General features: G+C 37.1%; 1 long non-coding RNA gene across 1 annotated transcript in view; it reads right to left on the bottom strand.

Annotated features, from left to right (window-relative positions):
* LOC131998942 (uncharacterized) overlaps positions 1-18,036 on the bottom strand; it is a 194,605-nt gene extending 176,569 nt beyond the window's left edge. Inside the window, exon 1 of the long non-coding RNA XR_009398951.1 lies at positions 17,953-18,036. This is a non-coding gene — a long non-coding RNA (uncharacterized LOC131998942). The remainder of the gene's footprint in view (positions 1-17,952) is intronic.
* Positions 18,037-23,173: the final 5,137 nt, after the last annotated feature.

Raw genomic sequence — 23,173 nt, 5'->3', positions numbered from 1 at the left:
TGAGGCGCCTGGGTGGCTCAGTGGGTTAAGCCGCTGCCTTCGGCTCGGGTCATGATCTCAGGGTCCTGGGATCGAGTCCCACATCGGGCTCTCTGCTCAGCAGGGAGCCTGCTTCCTCCTCTCTCTCTCTCTGCCCACCTCTCCGACTACTTGTGATTTCTCTCTGTCAAATAAATAAATAAATAAAATCTTTAAAAAAAAAAAAAAACATACATATTTTATATTAGAGGAGGCACAATTAACTTGCTTTTCCCAAACTGGCCCCTGGCCCCTAGCCTGATGAAATGCCAAAGAAAGAAAAAAACTTCCTGGACAATAAGCAAAAAAAAAAAAAAAAAAAAAAAAAAAGAGAGAGAGAGAGCGCAGACATACCAAGAAAGTGATGGTTTTGGTTTTCAGTAATTGTGCAAGTAAAAATGGGCCCCCAGGCAAAGTGGGAATGCTCCCCTCCTCTTTTGTTGTAGGTTTCTATGCTAGAAAAAAGAATTCTCTTTTTTCCCCTCTCTATAGCAGATGAAATGGTTTGGTCCACGAAGGAGACTTTTTGGAGAATGGGGTAAAGTAGGAAAGGAAGAATAAGAATTTAATGCTAAAACCAAAAAGTAGCTGGCACACTGCTCTTTTCTTACTCTCCCTCACTCTATCAAAGTCCGACACCTCAAGCTACTTATGGGAAGGGTTTCTAAATCAGGTTGGAAAGCTCACCACAGGAGCCTCTCACTTGCAGATATAACTGTATGGGCCCCTTTATAATGATGGACTCCAAACCAACATAAAAGATACTTTGGCTGTGTTATATCATTTAAAGGTGCAAAAAAGTGAGAAAACTTCCCCTGGATGTCCGCTCAATTACCACTAGGTAAGACCAGAACTTTCTAATCACTGGGAAGGTCAACTGGTGTGGTCACAAAAATCTGAGTGCTTTAAAACTCCCAGGGACAAGAATAGACACTTTTTTTTTTTTTTTTAAGAAAAATCCTCTTAAAAACACCCTTGAACCATTTTAGTTACTGATGGACTTTGACAGGACAGAGCATAGTGGCCTTGGCCATACAATGTGACAAAAGTTGGTTCATCTGCCCTACCGTATTCCTTTCCAGGCAGGTGCTTCCTGTAGAGCCAAGTGCTATGGTCAACATACAACTTTGTTAGTGTTCTATTGCCTTACCAGAGATGTGCATCATGTAACAGTAGACTATACTCACAAATGCTACAAATGCAGGTCAAGTACAAGCCTCAGAAATTTGCACTAGATTTTTGAAGGACTGGCTAGGTGTGCTATTTTATGACCTCTTGGAATTTCATGCTGCTTCCATATACAACAACACTATTTCACAGCTATCTCACATTTTATTAATAAACTTCACTTATCTTTCCTTAATACTTACAAGAACCCTAAACAAAAACATTACATTATTGTATCAGAGGACTCAGCAAATTTAAGAGGCAGAGAGCAGCAGAGCCAGGAACTGAACAGCTCGAACCTTCTAATGATAACTTTGGTACTGTCAGCATTGTATCCTTACCACGGCTGCCTCTAGCTTTCCTGCTTCTGTGAGGTGGGCTTACAGGAAACCCTGGGCTTACACATGCCCTCACAAATGCTAGTACTCACTCTGGATCTTTCAGGGTGGGAATACTCTATCTCATCAGAAATGGTCTTCCTTTTCCCTCCTGCTTCCCTTTCTTCTTCCTTCCTCTTCTCCTTCCCTCTTCCCTCCACTCTTTCTTTCCTCCCTCTCTCCCACTCTCTTGTCTATTCATGCAATTATATAACACATCTGTGTTGAGTCTCTGAGTACTTACGATAGACAATGTACGTAAACACTAAGTGTTTGGAAAATGAAAATCACGGGATGCATCTTATCCACTTTTAAGGACCAGTTCGAGCCCAAGTGTGTGGACTTGACTTTTCTACCTGCCTGTTCTTAAAACCCTTTTGCTCTTGTAAATGAAGTGCACAGTTGTAACTGGAAATCCTTTGATCTCCTGCAAAGCCTGTATTGATTGATTTCTCTTTATACCATGTGTTCATATTAGCTTCACATTGAGGTTGTAAGATTTTTTTTTTTAATTAACATGCACCCATATGCTATTCATTTTATTTCTCATAGTCCTGGACATATTATATTGTACAGTATATAATATGTACCAAGTTCTCAGTGCTTGATTTATCGGTACTGTGACTCTACCTGTAAGGCAGGTAGATGGGCCATTTTACACCTACATTCATCTATTTATTATGATTATTAATAATGCTCAGCTTCTCTCTCCTTCAATATTTTTTAAGGTAAGTCTTTTATGTAATCTGATAAAACATCTGAATCTTGGACCTTCCCTGGGGAGCTAATGAAAATTCAAAGTAATTTTTCTGAAAGCAATTTATTTAATTATCCTACTTTATATATCCCATTCCATTTTTCTTTTTCCCCAGGAAGAATATACTATTTCTCTTAGTCTCCTCAAAAAAGGTTGGGAAGAAAGTTTAGTAAATCAGAAAGTGCTCCAGTATAAGTAAGAGTTTTTCACTACTTCTGAGACACAGCTCCTAGAGTTATTATGATTATTATTACTGAATATATTATATATTATATAATTATTAATAATAATACCATTAAAGAGACTACCGCCTCTTTTAGAATTTGTATCCAACAGTCCCCTCGGGGTTAGAGATGATATCAATATTCTCATTTTCCAGCAGGCTTAAATGATATATTTATATTTTTGCCCATTTATATGCCCATATATATGCCCATATGTTTTACAATGAGCAGACAATAATTTAACATAGGTTTCCTAATATCACATTCAGAACGCTTTTCCCTGTGTATATTGCCCTCTTTCTAAAATGAACATATTTATGGTATGTAAAGGATAATATCACTGAGACAAATGTTTTCCACATGTTTTTCCATATGTTTTTCCATGGGATATTATAAAAGGTGATAGAAAAAAAGAGGGATTCAGTAAGTCTGGGAAATGGTAGGTTTAACAACTGTTAAGCTTCAGTGTTTCTCAAAGCATCTACACTGCTGTTAGGGCCCACAATTTTACAGGAGCACGCAGCATCTCCCAGACTCATTGACACAGCATGTACATGTTCAGTGTTTCTCAAACTTATGGGAGCAGTGGTTCATTACAGTGGTCAACAACAACTGAGTTGTGTCCCATACATACTGAGTATGCGTCCCATATACCTGGGGCAATACTGATCTCTACCAATGCCTCGTTTCTCCAGATTAAAGTATTTTACTATCATGTCTTTAAATGAAAGGAAATGATGCTATCATGGAATATGGATCTTATTTCAATAAGATCACAAAAGAAAATGCAAATATGTCTTACTACACCCCACTGGCATTTGAAATTGCATTTGGTACCCGACTTATTAATTTCTTTTTAGTACATTTTAACCTGTATAGAGAAGAATGCGATTTCTACCATTTAAACCCTATCGGTAAAATGATCTTTATGTCTTTTTAACTGAAAATATTCTCTTCAGATTTATGGCTTGCATCTGGCAGAGAAAAACTATGTAATTTATACAATTCGTTACTACAGTAGTAATAAGAATAAGAGTCACAGCAGCCCTTAGGATCTTACAGAACAAATCTGAAACTAGTCCTTGCTAGTGTTAGGCTTCACTTGGGGGAAAAACTATTTGGTATTATATGTGTGTGTGAAAGACAGGATTTGAGTTTCTATACCCTATAGGAAGTACACATCAGGGATGTGCTTTTATATGTTAAAAAGTGTTAATAAAAGACCAAAATCTATCTTTTTAAATATTTCCTTCTGTATTCTCATACCTTTTAACTAGAAACCTTTGGGAAGAAAGATTTTACCAACAATAATCCTGAGGCCTCATCTTTTTCTCTATAAAGACCACATCCTCATGTGCCCCTCATGATAGGATCAGAATGGAGGTGGTTCAATTAATCCAGATATTTCCATGCAGGATACTGACTATCAAAACTGAATCCACTGTGTGTTTTCTTCTGCATCAGAGCTCTGCAGGTTCTTGTGACAAAATGGCCAAACATTAGACAAAGATACCAAATAAAACAGAAAAAAAAATTAAAATTCTTGCACTAAGCTATCTCAGGTGCTAGACCAATATGTATATATTTATGGAATTGGGGAACATAGCAAAAAAAATGCAAAAAAGCTTTCAAGGGATAAGACAAGTAAACAAAGCAAACATTTATTAGTATATAATAGTATAAATGCAAGTTTCTTATAGGTTCTTTCCCCCAATTATTATGAAACACCTGCCAATAGCCATATACACACAAAAATCTCCAGCAGAAAATGATTAAAAGTAATTAGAACAGGTGTTTATGGGGCTGGGAAATTAGAAGGGAGAATTTAGATTTTTCATTGAAGAGAAGCCCCCGAAATGTCCTTGGATCCTGTGAAAACTTGAAAGTGGAAGAAATGTCCTATTACTATGCAAGTCCAGAAAAACAAATTCCTGTTGCATTCAGGAAGAAAGTAAGGGATATCAAATCACACCACACCAGTACCATTCCAAAGGGTAAAAGATCTAAACCACAGAATAAGGAATTAGTGTTAATTAGCCTCCATTAGCCCTATAGCTTTGTAAGTCAACATGGAGATTAAAGATAGAATTCATACATCTTATTCAGATTTGCTCTTCCTGCATCATATAGCATAATTACTAATTTTCCAAGGTTGAGAAGGTTTAACATTGACCCGTATTGTTGTGGGGCATCTCTTATATACAAAGTGTTTTTAGAAACTGGTGCCTATATATATAATAAGTTAGCTTACAGTAATCTTTTTTTTTTAAAGATTTTATTTATTTATTTGACAGAGAGAGATCACAAGTAGGCAGAGAGGCAGGCAGAGAGAGAGGAGGAAGCAGCCTCCCTGCCAAGCAGAGAGCCTGATGTGGGCTCCATCCCAGGACCCTGGGATCATGACCTGAGCTGAAGGCAGAGGCTTTAACCCACTGAGCCACCTAGGCGCCCCTTACAGTAATCTTTTTTACTTAGAAAATTTGTCCAAGTAAACATAGAGGGAGACTAGCACTTCATCCTGACCTCTTCTGACATTTATTCATTTCTTATATCATGGTTTATAGTCTCCTTTCTCTCCCATTCAAATAAGAACTCCTTGTCAGTATAATCCATCTCTGATTTTCATTTCAGGTTTCTTAAGCTCTACTACTTGCTTTACCTCAAGAAGTATTCAGTACATAGTCAGTGACTTAATGGATGAATAAATAAATTTAAAAATAAATAAAGTGAAGACAGAGCTAGTGGCTCAGACATTTACTCTGAACATATTTTGCAACTAATTATAAAACTGATAGACTCTAATTTAATCCAGACTTATGGTAGATAAAAATTTTATTCCACTGAAATGTGTTTTATTTCATCATAAATGATCTATAGAAGCAATTGAAAGCACAATGCATTTTTTTTAATTTTCAACACAAATTTCCTTTTTTTCTATTACTTAGAATATACGCAATATTTTAAAGCTCCATATATGTTCTAATTTCTTCTCATTATATTTCCATGGTACACATCTGTTTTTAATTCTGATCAGGAATTAGAGGTTTTGGAAATAGCATTCTTCTTTCTAGACATGGAATGTTTTAAATGCACTTTCCTAGATAGTAGTTACTCTCTAAACAAATAACATTGAGCAACATCACAATTTAATAATACTCTCTATGCTGTGTGTCGTTTGCTGCTTCAGATGTTGTTTCCCTCCCTAGGCTTTCACTAATTTTCTGCTTAAAATTTAGTAAAGCTGCAAAATTCTATGAATAGCAGAATATTCTATGAGCTTGTTCTGTTATATTAGAAGCAAGTGGAGACTGTGAGTTCCTTGCCTGTCAATTACAGACAACTTTTGCCTGGTCCCAATGGTTGATGTTATTTTTAAATGATTTTAGTATTGTTTAGTACTCAAAGCAATAAAAGCACTTGCAAACAATAATGTCAAACAACAGTCATTTTTAGACAACTTCCACCCCCTATTCACACTCAAATACTTGTTCCTGGCAAAGCAAGACTGTGAAAGAACAGAATTAGAGGTTGGTGTTAGATCCTTTAAGCTGGGGAAAAATCCATGCTCTAATTAAATTACTGCAGTGATGAATATTTCATATACATCAAGACACACTATAGAATATCAAAAACATGAAATGTAATTTCTCACTTTAGGGGAAAAAATGATTCCTTTATCTTGTGGATTTGTACTTGTTTTTTTCTTTAGTGTGTCATCCAAGGGTTTAATTATAGTATATGTTTGATGAAGAGTACAAATTTCATTAGAAAAAGTCCCAGGTGAGCTAGCAAATATGTTATTAGATGTGCTTTGACTAAGAAAGCAAGGAAGCAGATTTAGAATGACTGTAAGCATTCAAATAATTCTTATAACAAGAAAGTCTATTTTGAATAGTGTTTCCCATTGTTTTAAGAATGCCTAAAAGAAGGTGATGGTAAAGATTACTTATCAATGCAGTAAATTCAAGTTCTAGGCCCCAAGGCAGCTCTATAATTTTTAAATTCAAAAACACACTTACAAGAACCTCCATCTTTGGGTCTCCTGCAAAGTAGGCACTGCTTGGGTGGTCCACTTTAATCTGAGAGTTCTATCACTGAAACCCCGAGTTAAATGTTCCCAAGCATAAGAGGTGTGACCCATAATTCTATAATGTGCAGTACAACACACACATCATAGTGACTCAGAGTCAATCAGAAGGAACAGGAACTCCACTTATAGCACTTACTTTAGCAAAAGGCCAATCCTCACCTTTCATTTATATGTCTTTGTTAAAGGCCTTTTCAGCCCAAGGGTCTTTTCTTCTCTCTCTTACCAATTTCCTTTGAGTGTTGGCCTTCCGTTTCAACTGAGTTATTTTGATGATAATATTTCCTTTAAGATGATTATTTGTTTAAAGTTCAAGCTAATAAAAGTAACTTAACCCACTAAAAATATTCCGGGGAGCAGAACAACATTTTAGGATGTTAATTGCTCATGTTAGCAGTCATCCATGAAACATATGTCGAAAATGCTCTTAAAGGTTCCAAAATGTCTCCTGCAGCTATAAATCTTTTACAGGTACAATTATGTGGAAACAGAAATAAGAAAATGTGCATCCAACATCTGGAGTCAGATGGTTTACTGAAGTAAAATTACAAAATTAAATTTAAATGAACTTAATTAAAAAGAGGAAAGGGATCCAATTTAATATGGACATTCATCATGTCCTCATTGAAGTTTCTTCTAGCACCAGAAAAATACAATCATCTGAATACAAAAGTTGAATAAAGCCTCTAATGGAGTGTGAAAAGATGACCAAAGAGACACAGTCGGGCAGAATATATTCCCTTTTTCTCCCTGCTATATTAATGACATGGAATACCCAACTGTTTTGAAAAGACAATATCAATCAAGAAACTGAGCTTGGAAACTTATCTGCTTCAACCATCTCTTCTGTTTAGAGTTTCACTATACAAACTTCGTCACTTAAGGATGGCAAATACTAGGTTCGGGTTTTCTTTTCTTTTCTTTTTTTTAAGATTTTATTTATTTATTTGATAGGCAGAGATCACAAGTAGGCAGAGAGGCAGGCAGAGAGAGAGGGGGGAGGCAGGTTCCCTGCTGAGCAGAGAGTCCTATGAGGTGCTCAATCCCAGCACCCGGGGATCCTGACCTAAGCCAAAGGCAGAGGCTTTAACCCACTGAGCCACGCAGGTGCCCCTAGGTTTGCTTTTTAATTCAGTGAAGCATGATTGAAGACTAATAATATGCAGCAAAAACAAACAAGAAATACCAAACAGGAAAATGTTCATTTCAAATCACCTGCCCCTTTAGTTCTTGTTCTCTAAAACAATAATATTAACAAAACAGATGAGCATGGGGGAAGGGAAAGGGGGAAAAAGAGAGAGGGGAGTCAAACCATAAGACACTATTAACTATAGAGAATAAACCGAGGGTTGATGGAGGGAGGTGGGGGAGGAGATGCATGAAATGGGGGGTGGGTATTAAGGAGGAGACTTGTGATGAGTACTGGGTGTTGTATGTAAGTGATGAATCACTAAATTCTACACCTGAACCAGTTTTACCATATATGTTAACTAACTGAATTTAAATAAAAACTTGAAATTTAAAAAATATTATCATCATCATCAAAATGATGATGATAATACTTTAATACTGTGGTACTGAATTCTTATTGCTCACTAATCTGTTTCTGTCTTCCTAGATCTTAAACACCCTTCTTAGTTCTATGCTATCTTATATGCATTAGCTCTTCTTAGTTCTATACTATCTTATATGCATATAGGAGACAGATCAAGAAATAAAATTATACATAAAAATTATGTATCTATAGTTATACAAAAAGAATAACATTTTATTTTATTAAACTGACAGATTTTAGAAAAGACAGCCAATGTTATTTGGCAGGTTTTTGCTCCTTGGTGGTTCTACATATGACGGACATTGCTAGAAGTTTGGTTTATGAAAACTTTACACGATCAGCTAATACTCAGATTCTGGTCATGTCATCTTTCCTTTCTTTTCCATAAATACTTAGTTTTTTTTTCATACTTATCATTTGCATATTTCCTTCAGATCCTCCTTATCTAAACGAGAGACTCCAAACACCTCCCCTTCCCATCTAACGCGGCACACACTCACTGGGCAAGTGGAAAGCAGAAAAAAGGAGTCAACAATGGAGGAGGCCAGAAAACAGGAAAGCTAGCCAACTACCTGAGGCTGACACCAAGGGGCACAGGATGAATGCATACTTATTGAGCACAGACAATTTATAACAGTGTGCTGAACACTTTCAGATACAATAGAGCAGTTCACACAGCAACCCTGGGTTAAGAGAACAGAGAATAATAACACTCAGGTAACTTCCTCAACATTGGACAGCTGGTTAAGTAGCGAAGCCAGAATTCAAGTATCAACTCTTTGGATGCCACATCCCATGCTCTTAACTCTATCACATTGCCTCACATACTGCAGCTGCTGGGAACCATATTAAGGGAGACTGAGGAGTATAACAAGAAGATTGAATCTTATCTTGCAGTGGGGATAGAGAAATAACCAATGGTATAGGTAAGAATGAATAATGAATAATTTTAACTGTTAAGAAAAGTTCATTCATCTAAATCATGTGTTCATCACTGTCTCCCAGCATTTGCTTCCCATAAAAAGTATAAAAATATTACATTTTAGGATTTTTGCAGTATCTCTACATTGTAGGAAAAGAAAAGAAAAAGCAATTTTATAATTCACAATAACCCCAGTGATATACTAATGGTCTGTGTCAGTAACTATGACCCCATTCTACTCATAATCCATATGTATATTTTTTATTTTTGTATGTATGTGTGTATATATATATTTTTTGTTTTTTGTTTTTTTTTACAGAGAACTGAATACCTGCTCCTAAAGCCACAAACAGAAAATGGCTTAATTTTCAGAGCTATTGGGCCTAAAGCATTAGATTTAGCTATAAATTACATTTTAGTCCCATTGAGTGACTGGCTAGCTATAGTGCCTCCAAAAATGTTATGACTTCCCCTCCCCCAAAATGTTGATTTTAGAAGTGTCTTAGATGGTAAGAGGAAAAGCTGAGAGTCATTTATGATTCTGCTAAAGTTCTGCAAAGACAGAAAGTCAAGACAAAGGAAAAGGTCACTAGAACTTGCAAAATACATACCTTTGCTTAGTTCAGAGCACGTGACATTGAAGATGAGCAAAACTATGGGGTAATCAGTATTTTAGAGAATGCACAGAATGAGAAAAAGTAGTACTTCTAGAGAAAAGGGGAGAACACAGTCACATTGACAGTTACTCACTCACTGTATCAAGGAATGGAACAGGCAAGGAGATAAAAATGGGGAGGGGTTAAGTAGATTGGTGGGAAAAAAATCACAAAAGGAGGTCATTAAAGTTCAACAATGAATTCCAAAGTTAAGTCTATATCTGATGTGCCAAAGAGTAAGTGCAATGTTCTGCTGATAAAGGAATTTAAGGGGGTTCTTCTGAACCACTGGATTCTATAATGACAGAACTCAAAGGAAGCCAGCCCATTCAGTGTAAGACCCCCTCACTGAAGACCACTGTTTGGCTCAAGTCAAGAAAGTATCTGTGTGTCTTGAGTCATACAACTCTTGTGAAAGACAACTGTTTCCTCACCAACAGCCAAAGTGGGAACCTCAGAACTCTTCATGCTCTTCGAAAAATCTGCTTTGCCATCCTTGAATCTTGTAGTCATCACTCTCCTTGCCCCCAAAACTTACGGTGTCACCACAGTCTGTGAGAGCAGCGGGATAGCTATCACTGGGCCCCTGCATGTCAGTCACTCTTGTCCTTTCTTCTCTAACACCCATAAGATTTTGTTCACTACTTGTCCTGACTCTGGCCCCATACCTCTTGAAATCCTTTCCCTGAGCCCTCTGGGACATTAAGTCAAATCACCAGTAAGTCCACTAATTCTCAACTTTCTTTGGAAACTTCCCTTCCACTTTCTGCCCTAGTTGAAATCTGGTTCTCCTCCATAACACTGATTCCACTAAAGCCCTTCCAAGTGGTAGCTTTTCCTTTCATAGATTTCTATAACCAAGGAGGCTGAAAGTATGTTAGGTGTCCTCCTTGCTCTTCATTACTGCACCTAAAACATTCTCTCTCCTTCATCTATAAAATCCCAGCTTTCATTTCCAAATCATCAGGCTATACCACCCGCCATCACTGCCAGTGCTGCTTCTTCCATTCTCCAGTTGTTTCCCCTTCATTAGCTGGAATTTTTTGTGCCTTGTTCAAGATCACTCTCTAATACCTCTCCTATTTAATTTTTTTACGTTTGCATATCCAATATGATGATCCTTCCACTATCCTATCCTCAGTTCCTGGACTTTCTCTCTTCCAAGATTTCATTTGCCATCATTCCTAACCCACTCACTTACACAGTCTTACCTCTGAACTTGTTAACTGTAACTGCAGCACCTAAAAAAAATCTCCACTTCAAATGTTCCTTTCTCTGGTCATGACTGCTTGTCTTTCCTGCTCATTCCCTTTAATATCTCAAATCCTACAATTCTGCAACCCCACCAGGACCTAAAATCCCATCTCCTTGTGTCCCTGGGTCTTCTCTCCCATGATATCTTCTCCTGTTTCCTTGCCAAGGAGATCATCACTATAATCATATCCAACTCCTTTTTTGCTTTGGTGGTCTTTGCTTTGGTGGAATCATAAGCCTTATTAAAGTCAGACAACCACTCAGTGCCCACATTCATGCATTCTGATATGCCTGATGTTTAGTAGATAATCAAATGAAAATTTCTGCATACTCCTACTATCACATCTGTGCCTATACTTAACTCTCTGATTACTGGATGGATAAGTGGCCAGTGCTCTTAGTCAAGGCCGGTCTCTCCACTTGGGCATAGAACCTTATCCTGCCCTCTTACTAGAATTACTGTAGTGTGCTCCTAAGTCATTTCCCCACTTATACCTTGCCTGCCCATTCCAGGCGTCGCCTTCTACCGTCCACTCTCAATATGGCAGCCAGATCCTCATAAAAGTATAAGTCAGATCAATCATGCCACTCCTTAATCCAAAACCTCCAAAGCCTTCCCTTCTGGGTAAGAACCAAGTCTTCAGTGGCACCAGTTCTCTACATGATCTGGTTCCACGTTGTCTCTCAGACCTCATCTCCTACTATCTCTCCCTTTTTCACTCCAACCTCAATGGCTTCCTTGCTGCTTTACAAATATGCCAGGCACCCTTTTTGTCTCAGAGCCTTTGCACTTGCTGTTTTCCCTGCTTAGGAAACTCTAGGTATTAGCATGGTGTGCTTCCTCATTTCCTTCAAGTCTTGTTTCAGAAGGTCTCAAAAGTTCTATCTAGAAAATCTCTCCTAAGTCAGTCTGAAATTCAACTGTCCCACTCTGCCCTGAACACATCTATTTTTTCTCTTTAGCACCCATCTATATATAAAATACATATGGGTGTATAAAAAATACATAAACACTACATCTTTTAGATCTGTATCTTGCTCAGTGCTCATTTTTCCAGATTGATTTTTCTTTTCCAGGATTACTAGAAGGTATTCCAGGGAGGTAAGGGTTTTTAATCTGTTGGATTTACTTCAGTATCCTCAGTACAATGCCTAGAAAGACCCACTTGGTGATCAATAATTTGCTCAATGAATGGATCAACAAATAAAGGGGGGGGTATGAAGGACTAGGGAATGAAAAAACAGAAAGCTATAATGTTTTTCACATGGAAAATTAATATTTAGAGATGTTATTTTTGCTATGAAATCTCCTGTGGGAAGTCAGGATTTGGGTGGGGGGGATACTAGAATACAACAGTTGTCACAGTGGTGCAGTGACAATATTAACAATACAGCTCATTAAGCAACACAAAAACACCAAGATTAAAGTAAATCCTTGAATAATTCTAAAACTACCATGTTTAATCTTAACAGTAACTGTCACTCCTTGAAGAAAGAGATATTTGGTAGATCTTGCCCTTTCTGTTTAACCTGCAAAAGTTTCAATTTTGATGATGTCAACTTCCTACTTTTTCAGACATTACCCTCCTCCACACACACACTAATATAAGCAGACAGAGTCTAAAAGCTGACACATGTGACCTAGGGGGTAGGTTGTCAGAACATATCTCTTTGACTAATACTAGGATGTAATCATAGTATGCCTACACAATTTATGTTTCTCAGCTCCCCTTGCCCTCGACACTCCCAAATAAGCGGAATTTATGTTTTTAAGTTTCTAAAATGTTTTCCAGGATCATATTTGTGCCCTTACAATGTATGTTTATAATGTATCTTTGGATAGTTAATTAGAATTTTTTGCAGATGGTTGATAAGACAGCAGAGAACACATTATTAAAATGATTCCTCCCCTTCCCCCTCATTTCTAGAGAATCCTCCAGTGATATATAAAGATTGTCTTTTATCAGAGGCTCTCAATCTATTCCAATTTTCCATAAGTCACTGTGCTCTAATGACATTTTGTCAGATGCAAAACTTAAAAATAAAAGGAGAAAATTCACTTTTGACTTTATTACACCAAAAATGTCTGAATGATAGATGGGACCATTGCAGATATGGTGGTTGTTTGGTTCCTATTGTTAGTCATGGATTATTTTGATCCACTGCAAAGAAATAGTGGGTGACTAGAATAGAAAATACTTGTCGTTTTCTGGAGCTTCAGTGAAACGCTAATCAAAGCAGCCGAGATTTTAGCGACCCTACTTGGATTTCTATCAATTTCCATCATTTCATGATCCCATTACTGGGAAGTTCTTAAGGATTCCTTTCTGCTGATTATATCTCATCTCCTATTTTTCCTTTGGGGAAAAGAAGAGGTCAATGATTGAAAAGAGATATTACCTTTTGAATTGGGAATACTGAAAATAATAGTATCCAGATCAGCTAGATCCCAAGAAAATTGTTTCACTGAATTTTTAGTAGTATGGTCTGCTCTGATGATTAAAAACCACAGTTTTTAGACTAATTGGGTCAGTTACAAACACACAAAAAAATCTGTATGGAGTATCCTGAAATAACATTTCCCATACTTAACTTTATTCTTGTCTTACTCTCTTTGGTTACTTTTCCAGATTAGCTGCAGAATTTTGTGAACCAAAGAACATTTAAACTAGATTCTAACATAAAGGCAGAATGAAACATACCAAAGCTTGAAGGATCATTAGTTACTTTTGTCCTCTTAGTAGAATAAATTAGTAGGAATGAGGATGGGTTTAATTAGTCAAAGAAGGTAAAAATTATGCTACCCTATAGCTGGAGGTCTTGCGACCATGGAAGAGGATGATAGTGCATGTAAGTATACAGCTTCACAACAAAGTTCACAGTGAACTTTGGATGATGTGCAAATTTTATCCCTAAAAAAACTAAATGGGTGATAAACTTGGTTGGTATTTCATACGTCAGCCAATTTCTCTGACCCACATCCATTAGGTTAACATTCTTCTCTGGCCCTCTGGATAAAAATTTGGACTACTATATTTAACTCCATCCATTATTAATAGTCCTTGATTGCCTCTAACATTACTAGATAAACTGGGAAATCTGGAAGATTTTCTGTAACATGTAGTTGTTGGAATTTCCTATTTATTAGCTAGGTCATGTTTTCTAATAATTATGGCTTTATCCTTTTTAACTTTAAGTTCAATTTAATTGACATATAGTGTGTTATTGGTTTCAGAGGTAATTTTATGATTCATCAGTCGCATTTAACACCCAATGTTCATTCCATCAAGTCCCCTCTTTAATGTCCGTCACCTAGTTATCCCATCTCCTCACCCATCTCCCCTCCAGCAACCCTCAAGTTGTTTCCTATAGTTAAGAGTCTCTTATGGTTTGTGTCCTTCTGTTTTCGTTTTGTTTTTCCTTCAATTCCCCTGTGTTCATCTGTTTTATTCTTTAAATTCCACATGAGTGAAATAATATATTTGTCCTTCTCTGACCTATTTCAATTAGTATAAATCCTCTAGTTCCATCCATGTCACTGTAAATGGCAAGATTTCTTTCTTTTTGATGGCCGAGTAATATTCCATTATATACACATTGTTGCTATAAACACTGGAGCCCATGAGCCCCTTCTAATCATTATGTTTATATCCTTTGGATAAATACCTAGTAGTGCAATTTCTGGGTCATAAGGTAGCTCTATTTTTAACTTTATGAGGATCCTCCATACTGTTTTCCAGAGTGGCTGCACCAGCTTGCATTCCCACCAATAGTATAAGAGGGTTTCCCTTTCTCTACATCCTCACCAACATCTGTTGTTTCCTGAATTGTTCATTTTAGCCATTCTGCCTCCATGAGATGGTATCTCATTGTGGTTTTGATTTGTATTTCCTTGATTCATTATAGCTTTATTCCTAAAGGACACATGATTAACTGTTCTTTGCAGGGGCAAAGACTATAGTGTGTTCAAGCAAACTGTTTTTTGGCCCAAGACACTTCCCCACCCCCAGTTCATATTGACTGTCTATGTTTGTAGTGAAATGGAGTCATAAAGTAAACTCAGGGCTATAGGGGTATATTTATCTTAGATATCAAACACTTAAAGCAGGATTTATGAAAGTCAAAGGCTGTGGGTCAATATCCAAAAAAAAAAAAAAAAGCTGCACTGTAAACAAGTAAAGGACTTTCTGAGTTGTGAAGGAGAGAAGAAAGGAGACTGAGAAGGGATGGAGATGAAGATAAGGGGCAGGAAGATAAGCAGAAACTCTGGTTTTAGTAAGAAAAAAAGTATATATTGGACAAAAACTAGAGTGAGAGAGGTCTGGGAAAGACTTATGCACCTCAAGAATCAACCCCAGAGATCCTCTCTTTCCTACCCAGCTGACAGGAATGTATCATTAATATTTTTTCATTCTTACCCATGCTGTCCTTTTGGAGTAATTCTAGGACACTGAAATTTGGGGTCAATGCATCATAACACCAGAGATTGTTCAGATACAAGTCAGAGGCAGTTATAACAATTGACTTTTGTAGTTAACACAATTTAGAGAAAAAGCAAATATATTAGAGCTCAGAACAACTGTAAGACTTTGTTCAATGTGAAGGCATACATGATGACCTGTTAAGAAACTTTTTGACATAATTTTCAAATCAGACAAGTGTTATTAATAAGGATTCAACTTTCTAGCAATACTAAGTTCTGTGTAATGATTTTAAGTTTCTCAAAGTGGTTCCCATTTATTATTTTATCTTTTCATAAATCTACAGAGGAGTACAGTGATTATTAACCTCATTTTACTAAGTCACAAGAGTTAGTTGATTAAGATTTCAGAAGCAAAAGAAAGAAAAACAAACAACAAAAACAAAAAACTTCTCTAGCTAAGTCAACTATAATGTCGGAATTAGAATTTAGGTCCATTGGTTCCTAAATCATTCCTCTATTATACCACCCTACATCTGTGTCTTCTTTCCCAAACAAGTCTGTCTGGTCAAAGTGTTACCACTATTGCAAAAGGATTCAGATTAGGAGCTCCAGAGATTAGGCGCTCCAAGTCTACTTTCAAGAAAAACTTCCCATACCCCAAGGGACACAAATCAGTTCAGCAGGATCTATTGGATTTCTCTGGAAGGATAACAGAAAACATAATTTTGATATATAGAGCTCAGATGAAACTATGACTTCCATGGTCCAGAAGTGAGTGACCAGACAGCCTCCATGGAGGTTTATTGTTTCATTAAGGCCAATCACATGCATGTTTCTTTCACTTTTGTTTTTCTCCTCAAACTGCCCAGACTTGGGGATTTTAAAAAGCCCTGTTCAGTTTAACTCTGGCCCTTATGATATCTGAGATTTAATGACTTTCATTAGGATGTTATCTTAAATTCCATGTATATATGAGAAACCATGACTTATGTATGGGAGTTAGAGCTTGGTGGGAGTTCCTAGAAAGCACATCTAAATCATGAAATAAAACATTAAACTCAAACACAAAGTAATTTAATTTCTAAAAGGAATGTGGTATTCAGATAAAAGAAACCATAATAGTACATTCATTTACTTTTATATGTATGAAAGTGTTAAGTTGTGCCATCATTTTCAGGTATCAATTTTAAGTAATGCATCTTCCAGGCTATTTAATAATCATTCTTCCATTGTTCCATAAATAGATTATGTGAATACAAGCTGTTAAACTAAAAGTTACCTCAATAATATAACTGAATAAAACAGCAGGGAAATTTGAGAGGAATATACTCAGAAGACTAAATTTGAATACTGAATTGCCAAAATATATTCTTTGAAAATTCACAGATATAAGGCCATCTGTGATATACAAAAATGGACTAAGAAGTTGGTTAAGTCACATTTTGTTCAATGTGTCATGGACCTGTTATAGGGACAAATGAAAATGGAGACCCAAACACATGTGGAAAATAAACTAAGATGGTAGCCATCAGAGAACTAAAAAATGCAGAATATAGTCTCACCCTATGAAGATCTGGCTAACCCCGAAGTTGGTAATGGAATGAATATTGTTACTAAATGTAACCTTTCCAGTTCAACAGTTCAGAGGCCAAAGAATCTACCTGGTGCATAGATGATCTTGTTGGACTCCAGTCAACCACGTCATGATACATTTTCTACTTTACATTTGAAATGTAACTAGACCCTCTGTTCTATACCATAAAATATGGAATATATAATTAATATTTTATTCAGTATTTTATTTGATCTCAGATCTAAGAGTGTGTGTGTGACACATATAGGTAAATACACACAAAGTGGAAGACTTCTCTTTTTGAAACAAACTTCTAATAATACAATTTACTATCCATCTACCAACATCTTCATCATTATGACTGTCTTTAAGGAACATCATAGGGTTGTGCCTCTGACATCAACAAGCATCCAGTGCATCACCACACCATCAACATCAGGCAGTCTTCATTTTTATGCAATCACCTGATTGACTACCAATTTTATTTTTTTAGAAACCCAGTCTCTGTACCCATACTGAGTCTATGACTGAACCATAAGGTATTGAAAACAGAATCACATCCCCTTTCCTTTTTCCCAATGATTTTAACTTTTGTGTTCATTTGTGCCCTAATAATCATATCTCTTCTGAATAGAAACACTTTCATTGTTCAAAATGGAAACTATTTCTCCCACTTGGTCCAACTGTACAGAGATTTTTTAAAAATCTCGGTATTACTTAGTTTCCCTATTTTCACCAATGCAAAAAATTCTAAATTCAACATTTATGGACCATAGATTTTTCTTCTGTTTATTTTGGTTTTATACAAGGTAATGGAACAGAAACCCATATGGGTCAAAAAAAATGTTACATGTAAACAACTTCACTTTCATATATAATGCAAAAAGCCAGAACCCAGTATTATTTAATGTCCTTCATTGTTATATCTTTAAATCTTACCTCTGCAGATAAATGTGAAAATCCTTAAATTGCTGGCCTCAGTGTTCCCATGTCAACTGGCATATGCTCAGATTGGTGATCCTGCCAAAAGTCACAGGAAAACGTTTATGAGACAGAGGCTGATGGACGATTATTTTAATCCTGCATGTCTAGCACTGCCGGCAAGCTTGGTTTATGAATGCCTGCTGCTGTTTTAATGATAAGACCTCTTAAACACAGCTGAATGCAGTGCACCAATGGATTTTCTTTTTTTTTTTCCTTCCCTAACTAGGAGACTGATTATTGATCTCCACCTGGATGTTCCTATTGAGAACATGCCATTCATAAATGTAAGCAAAAAGAATAATGGTGCACACTGCATGGGTAGTTTTAATAACCTACAATAGAGACACAGTTTCCATGGAAAGGAAAGGAACAAATCCAGTCTTAATGAAGTATATGTTTACATGACTGAAAAGTTTGTGGACATTCTATGGGCCAAGCATTGGATAGTCCAGAGCATCTGGGTTTTGACTGGGTGCCACATCAGAGTGAATATAGGACCGCAAGGATGTCCTATACTCCTACTCCAGAGAGGCTTCCAAGTTCTCCCTATCACTCTTAGAATAGAAGCTTTGCAGGTAAGAATAGACAGATCTGACTACACTACTTAACTAGAGGGATTTGAAACCAGAAGTTGCTATACAGAAATAGAAAGGATATGAGCCCAGTGGGAAACTCGAGAATCCAAAACCTGAATACAGGAGGGTGAAAAGTAGATACATGAACATCTCTAGGGACCCCCCCTGAAGCTGCTTGAAAAACCAGAGAAGCCTTAGGTCAGAATGGATTGTCCATCGGGCTTAACCCAAAGCCTGTGACCCTCAACTGACTAGGATCTTTCAAACACACTCGGGCATTCCAGGTCTTTCGCTGGTGGGAGGGTAACGGAGACATATTTTCAAATGCGTTGAGGTAACTCTGTAGCTTCATTCAGAGTAAGAGATATCCATCCACTTGTTTACCACACATTTATTTCTTTCACTTTCAGAACCAAGGTATTTTAAAGTTAGAAAACATCAAACGTAGTAATACTTCTATAGGTTTTTATTCTACCAGGATATGAGTGTGCGTGTTAGTTTGTTTAATGCTAGGAGGAGACATAAATTTTATATTTACCATTTGCTAAAGTAATTTTTGGAATTATACACCTGATATTTTTATATTAAAAAAAAGGCAGAACTATGGAAGTAATTCTTCAATGGCAAGAATATATGCAATTGTGAAGATAAAAATGAGCCCTTCACATTAGGACCACAGAGAAGTCTCTATACCCTGCACAGTGCCTATCATGGCATTATCCGTAGCACAGCCCCATGTATTTCAGCTGAGGGGGAAAAAATATTTTGTTGGAAAAATGCAAGATTACCAACTTTAGCAAAATATACTTACGTTTTTCATATATGCTTTCTGAATTCTGTACTACCTGAACATTTAAATGCCAAAGAGTCATTTAGGGTAGAATGAGCACTAGAATAATATTATTAAAGATGAAAATGTTTAGGGACGCCTGGGTGGCTCAGTTGGTTAAGCAGCTGCCTTCGGCTCAGGTCATGATCCCAGCGTCCTGGGATCGAGTCCCACATCGGGCTCCTTGCTCCGCAGGGAGCCTGCTTCTCCCTCTGACTCTGCCTTCCACTCTGTCTGCCTGTGCTCGCTCTCACTCTCTCTCTCTTACAAATAAATAAATAAAATCTTTAAAAAAAAAAAAAAGATGAAAATGTTTGGGCAAATATTGAGGAAGACAATTCTTGAATGTAAGTATGCATAAGAAGTACTCAGAGGTTTGTAAAAATAAAGATTTGGCCCTAGTTCCTAAAGATTCTGAATTAAGAGATCTAGCATAGGGTCCAGAACTATATATTTTCAAGGAAGACAGATCACCCTAATACACCTAACCCAAAGATTCAGTTTGAGACCAATTTCAGTCCCAGTTAATGAGAAAAACTTTTCTCTTTAGCCAGCTCCTTCTTGTGTTTTCTGGCTATGGTTGAGATAAGCCAAACACTGAATTTAGCAGAAGTATATGTAAGAGGAACAACAGCTGTGATATTTAAAAAGGGAATTGGCTTTTTAAAAATCAGACACTGCCAACAACAAAACAGGTAAGACTTATTTGGAGAGAGCTATAAACCCAAACTAGTTCCAGTTGTGCTGAGATACTTTCTGCACAAATGAAGTTATTAAACAAAAAATAAAATAAAATAGCCAAAGCCACACTTTCTCTCACATGTAACTATGTTGCTTTTTAACAGCTGATTACAACATCTACTTTGAGTAATACAGCACAGCATGAAGGCTTTTCGCCTGCAATCCTGGAATCACCACCACAACTTGCCAGCTTAAATAATTTGCAAATGTTATGTGTTCCTCTATGAGGCATTTGCTCTCATCCCATCCCCCACTCCCAGAAGGTCTACAGCTGTCATGGTATTATTAAAATTGGACACTGACTCATAAGGTTAAGAACCTTTGGATTGGTGGCCTAAGGATGTTGGTTCTAATCCTAGCTCTGCTTCTAACACTTTTTGTGGCCTTCTGCAGTAGACTTCACCTCTCTACACCTTAGTTTTCTCATCTGTGAAATGAGAAAGCTGAACCAGAAAAATCTAAGTATTATTCTGGCTCCTCAGTTCTAGGAAATGCCGATAAAATGGCAACAACAACTCAGGACTGACATGGAAGGTATATTGCCATGTTCATTGGCTTAATCTCCTTATTTATGGGGGGGAAAAATAAAGCCTAGAGAGGTTTTCATAAAACACTTTATGGTAAAAGATCGAGAATTGAATACAGAATTTTAGCCTCATACATCAATTTACTTTTATTCTAATACATGAAAAGTTTATAAAGCTGAATTCCCAGCTCACAGTTTTACTCATTGACCAAGGGAGCATTTCAAGCAGGATTTTCCTTTCTTGGCTAGGAGAGGGGTACAATGTATCCTTTGGGGTTCTCTCCCAGGTTTTCACAGGGAGAGAACATATGCTCAGGTCCCCAGAGACTTGTGCTCCCACACTCACAGCTGTATGACAGACCAGAAAATGCTATCTACAAGCTTAAAAAAAAATAATAATCAGCATTTGCAAAAGTGCTCTGGGGTACCTTCAGGAAGTGTTCCAGGAGACTTGCTATTATACAATGATCACTAGGTTCTCTTCTTCTGGATCCTACTCCACATTCAGGCATTAATATTTTAGGTACATCACTGATACTCATGTACTCATCCAAAAGTCAATTATCAGCAAGTATGCCTGGCAACAACAGACCAAGTCCTTGCTCTCATGAAGATTACTGCCCAGCAAGGAACTGTGCCTCCTAGAAGTTCCGCAGCACTCCTGCCAGGGTGGACTAAGGGCCAGGGAGAAATACTGCCTTCCCAAGAAAAAAACTCATGCTCCCTATAAGTTGCCCTTTTTCAAATTTACAAACACAGCTCAGGAGAATCTCTATTACCTTGGAATGAATCAGTTTATCCAAACAGCTTTTGTTGAACCTAAGAAAGCATTAGACTCTGTATGTCTTTCCTCCTTCTGTCAATACCCATTTGCTTATCATATTTATACTTATTCAATAGCAGCTAGATCAAATTCTCCCTGTTCAATCACTATGACTTTATCCCACCTACCTAGGAATGTGCAGAGCAACCTCATTTATTCCTCTCACGCAGCACTTGAACTGTAGGAATTCTAGAACTTCACTACGGTACAGGAATTATAAGTCATTGAGTTTAACTTCATTTTATGCATGGGAAAGAGTGGTCTAGAGAGCCAAAATTGCAGAATAACTGTTAATGAATTATTACAAATCAAAGGGAAAGAACAGGAGAGCAAAAAAGCATTTGCTCTGCACTAGTGTTCTTTGGAAGATATTTTAAGTACATTATTTCAACAGATTCTCAGAAAAATCTTGCTCAGTATATGTATTTATCATATATATTGATATATAAGTAGATAACATTTTATATTATGTTATTAAATAATTAATAAATAATTAAAATTATAATAATACCTATTATATTATATATATTATCATTTACAAGTACAGTGAGCAAGTATCAGAGTGAATAAATAACGTAAGCTAGGCCAAACAACTGCAAGCGACAGCCGGGAGAAGTGGGGTTCCAACACAGCTCTGTCTGAGGATACCAGACGGTGTCAGAGGCAGTTCTTATCCACCAGTTCCCTCTACTTCCACACGGGAGTCACAGGCATGAGAAGTCAAAGGACAGAAATCCGCTGAGAAAGGGGATTTGGGCAGCCACGGCAATAAACCCCCAGATCCCCAACAACGTGGTCAAAGACCTGCTTCTGAGACCAGTTCCCCAGAGGATGAAGAAAGGCATGAAAGTGCCACCTCTGTGGAAAAGGAAGTGATGAAGACTGGTGGAATTTGCAAGCATCTGAGCTTCTGGCTGCTTGGCAGTCAGATGGGCCTTGGTAATCACGTTCTAACTTCAAGCTGCAGGAATGACAATAGTGGAGCAGTAGTAAAAAGTAAAATCGGCAAGTCTCCCCCTTGTAAACACTACTCCTCTCAGAGGGAACAGAGGACGTCCTGATCTTTATTTCAAAGTTTACCCATCTTATACACGCAGCAGGTATTTGGCGGCTTTGCACACCAAAAGGTAGACAGGAATGGGATGTGATGGGTGAATGCACCTGTTTCTTTGAGGAACAGTAACATTCTGTATCTATTTCAAATGGACCTTTCCTAAATTTTCTGTAATGACAGCCCAAGTACCATTAAAATAATGACAATAACCACACCTTCTGGATATTTGGAATTTTTTCACTTTACCAAGTATCTTTACACACACTGTTAATATCCACAAAAACTAAAGTTTTCACTCATCCAATTTTTATTTATTTACATTTTTGAACCATTTTTTAACTAAGGAAACTGAAGTTCAATGAAGTGTTCAAGAGACATGTAACAAAGTAAAAACAATCAAAGTTGAAGTTATTGAGGTCTTGCTATGGGCGGTACACCATTGCAAAGGCTATGTAAGTTTGCATACTTAATCTGCATAACTACTGCATGAAGTAGGCGTTATCACCTTCATACAAATGAAATAAACCCAAGGATTAAAGTGGGTAAAATGACTCGCTTAAATCATAGAGCAAGTCAGGACCAGAGCGGGATTCAAAACCAGACTTAAAGCCCACATTCTCAACCAAAA

The sequence above is a fragment of the Mustela nigripes genome, chromosome 13 (assembly GCF_022355385.1).
Source record: "Mustela nigripes isolate SB6536 chromosome 13, MUSNIG.SB6536, whole genome shotgun sequence".
NCBI lineage: Eukaryota > Metazoa > Chordata > Mammalia > Carnivora > Mustelidae > Mustela > Mustela nigripes.
This window is presented reverse-complemented; position numbering and strand designations above follow the sequence as displayed.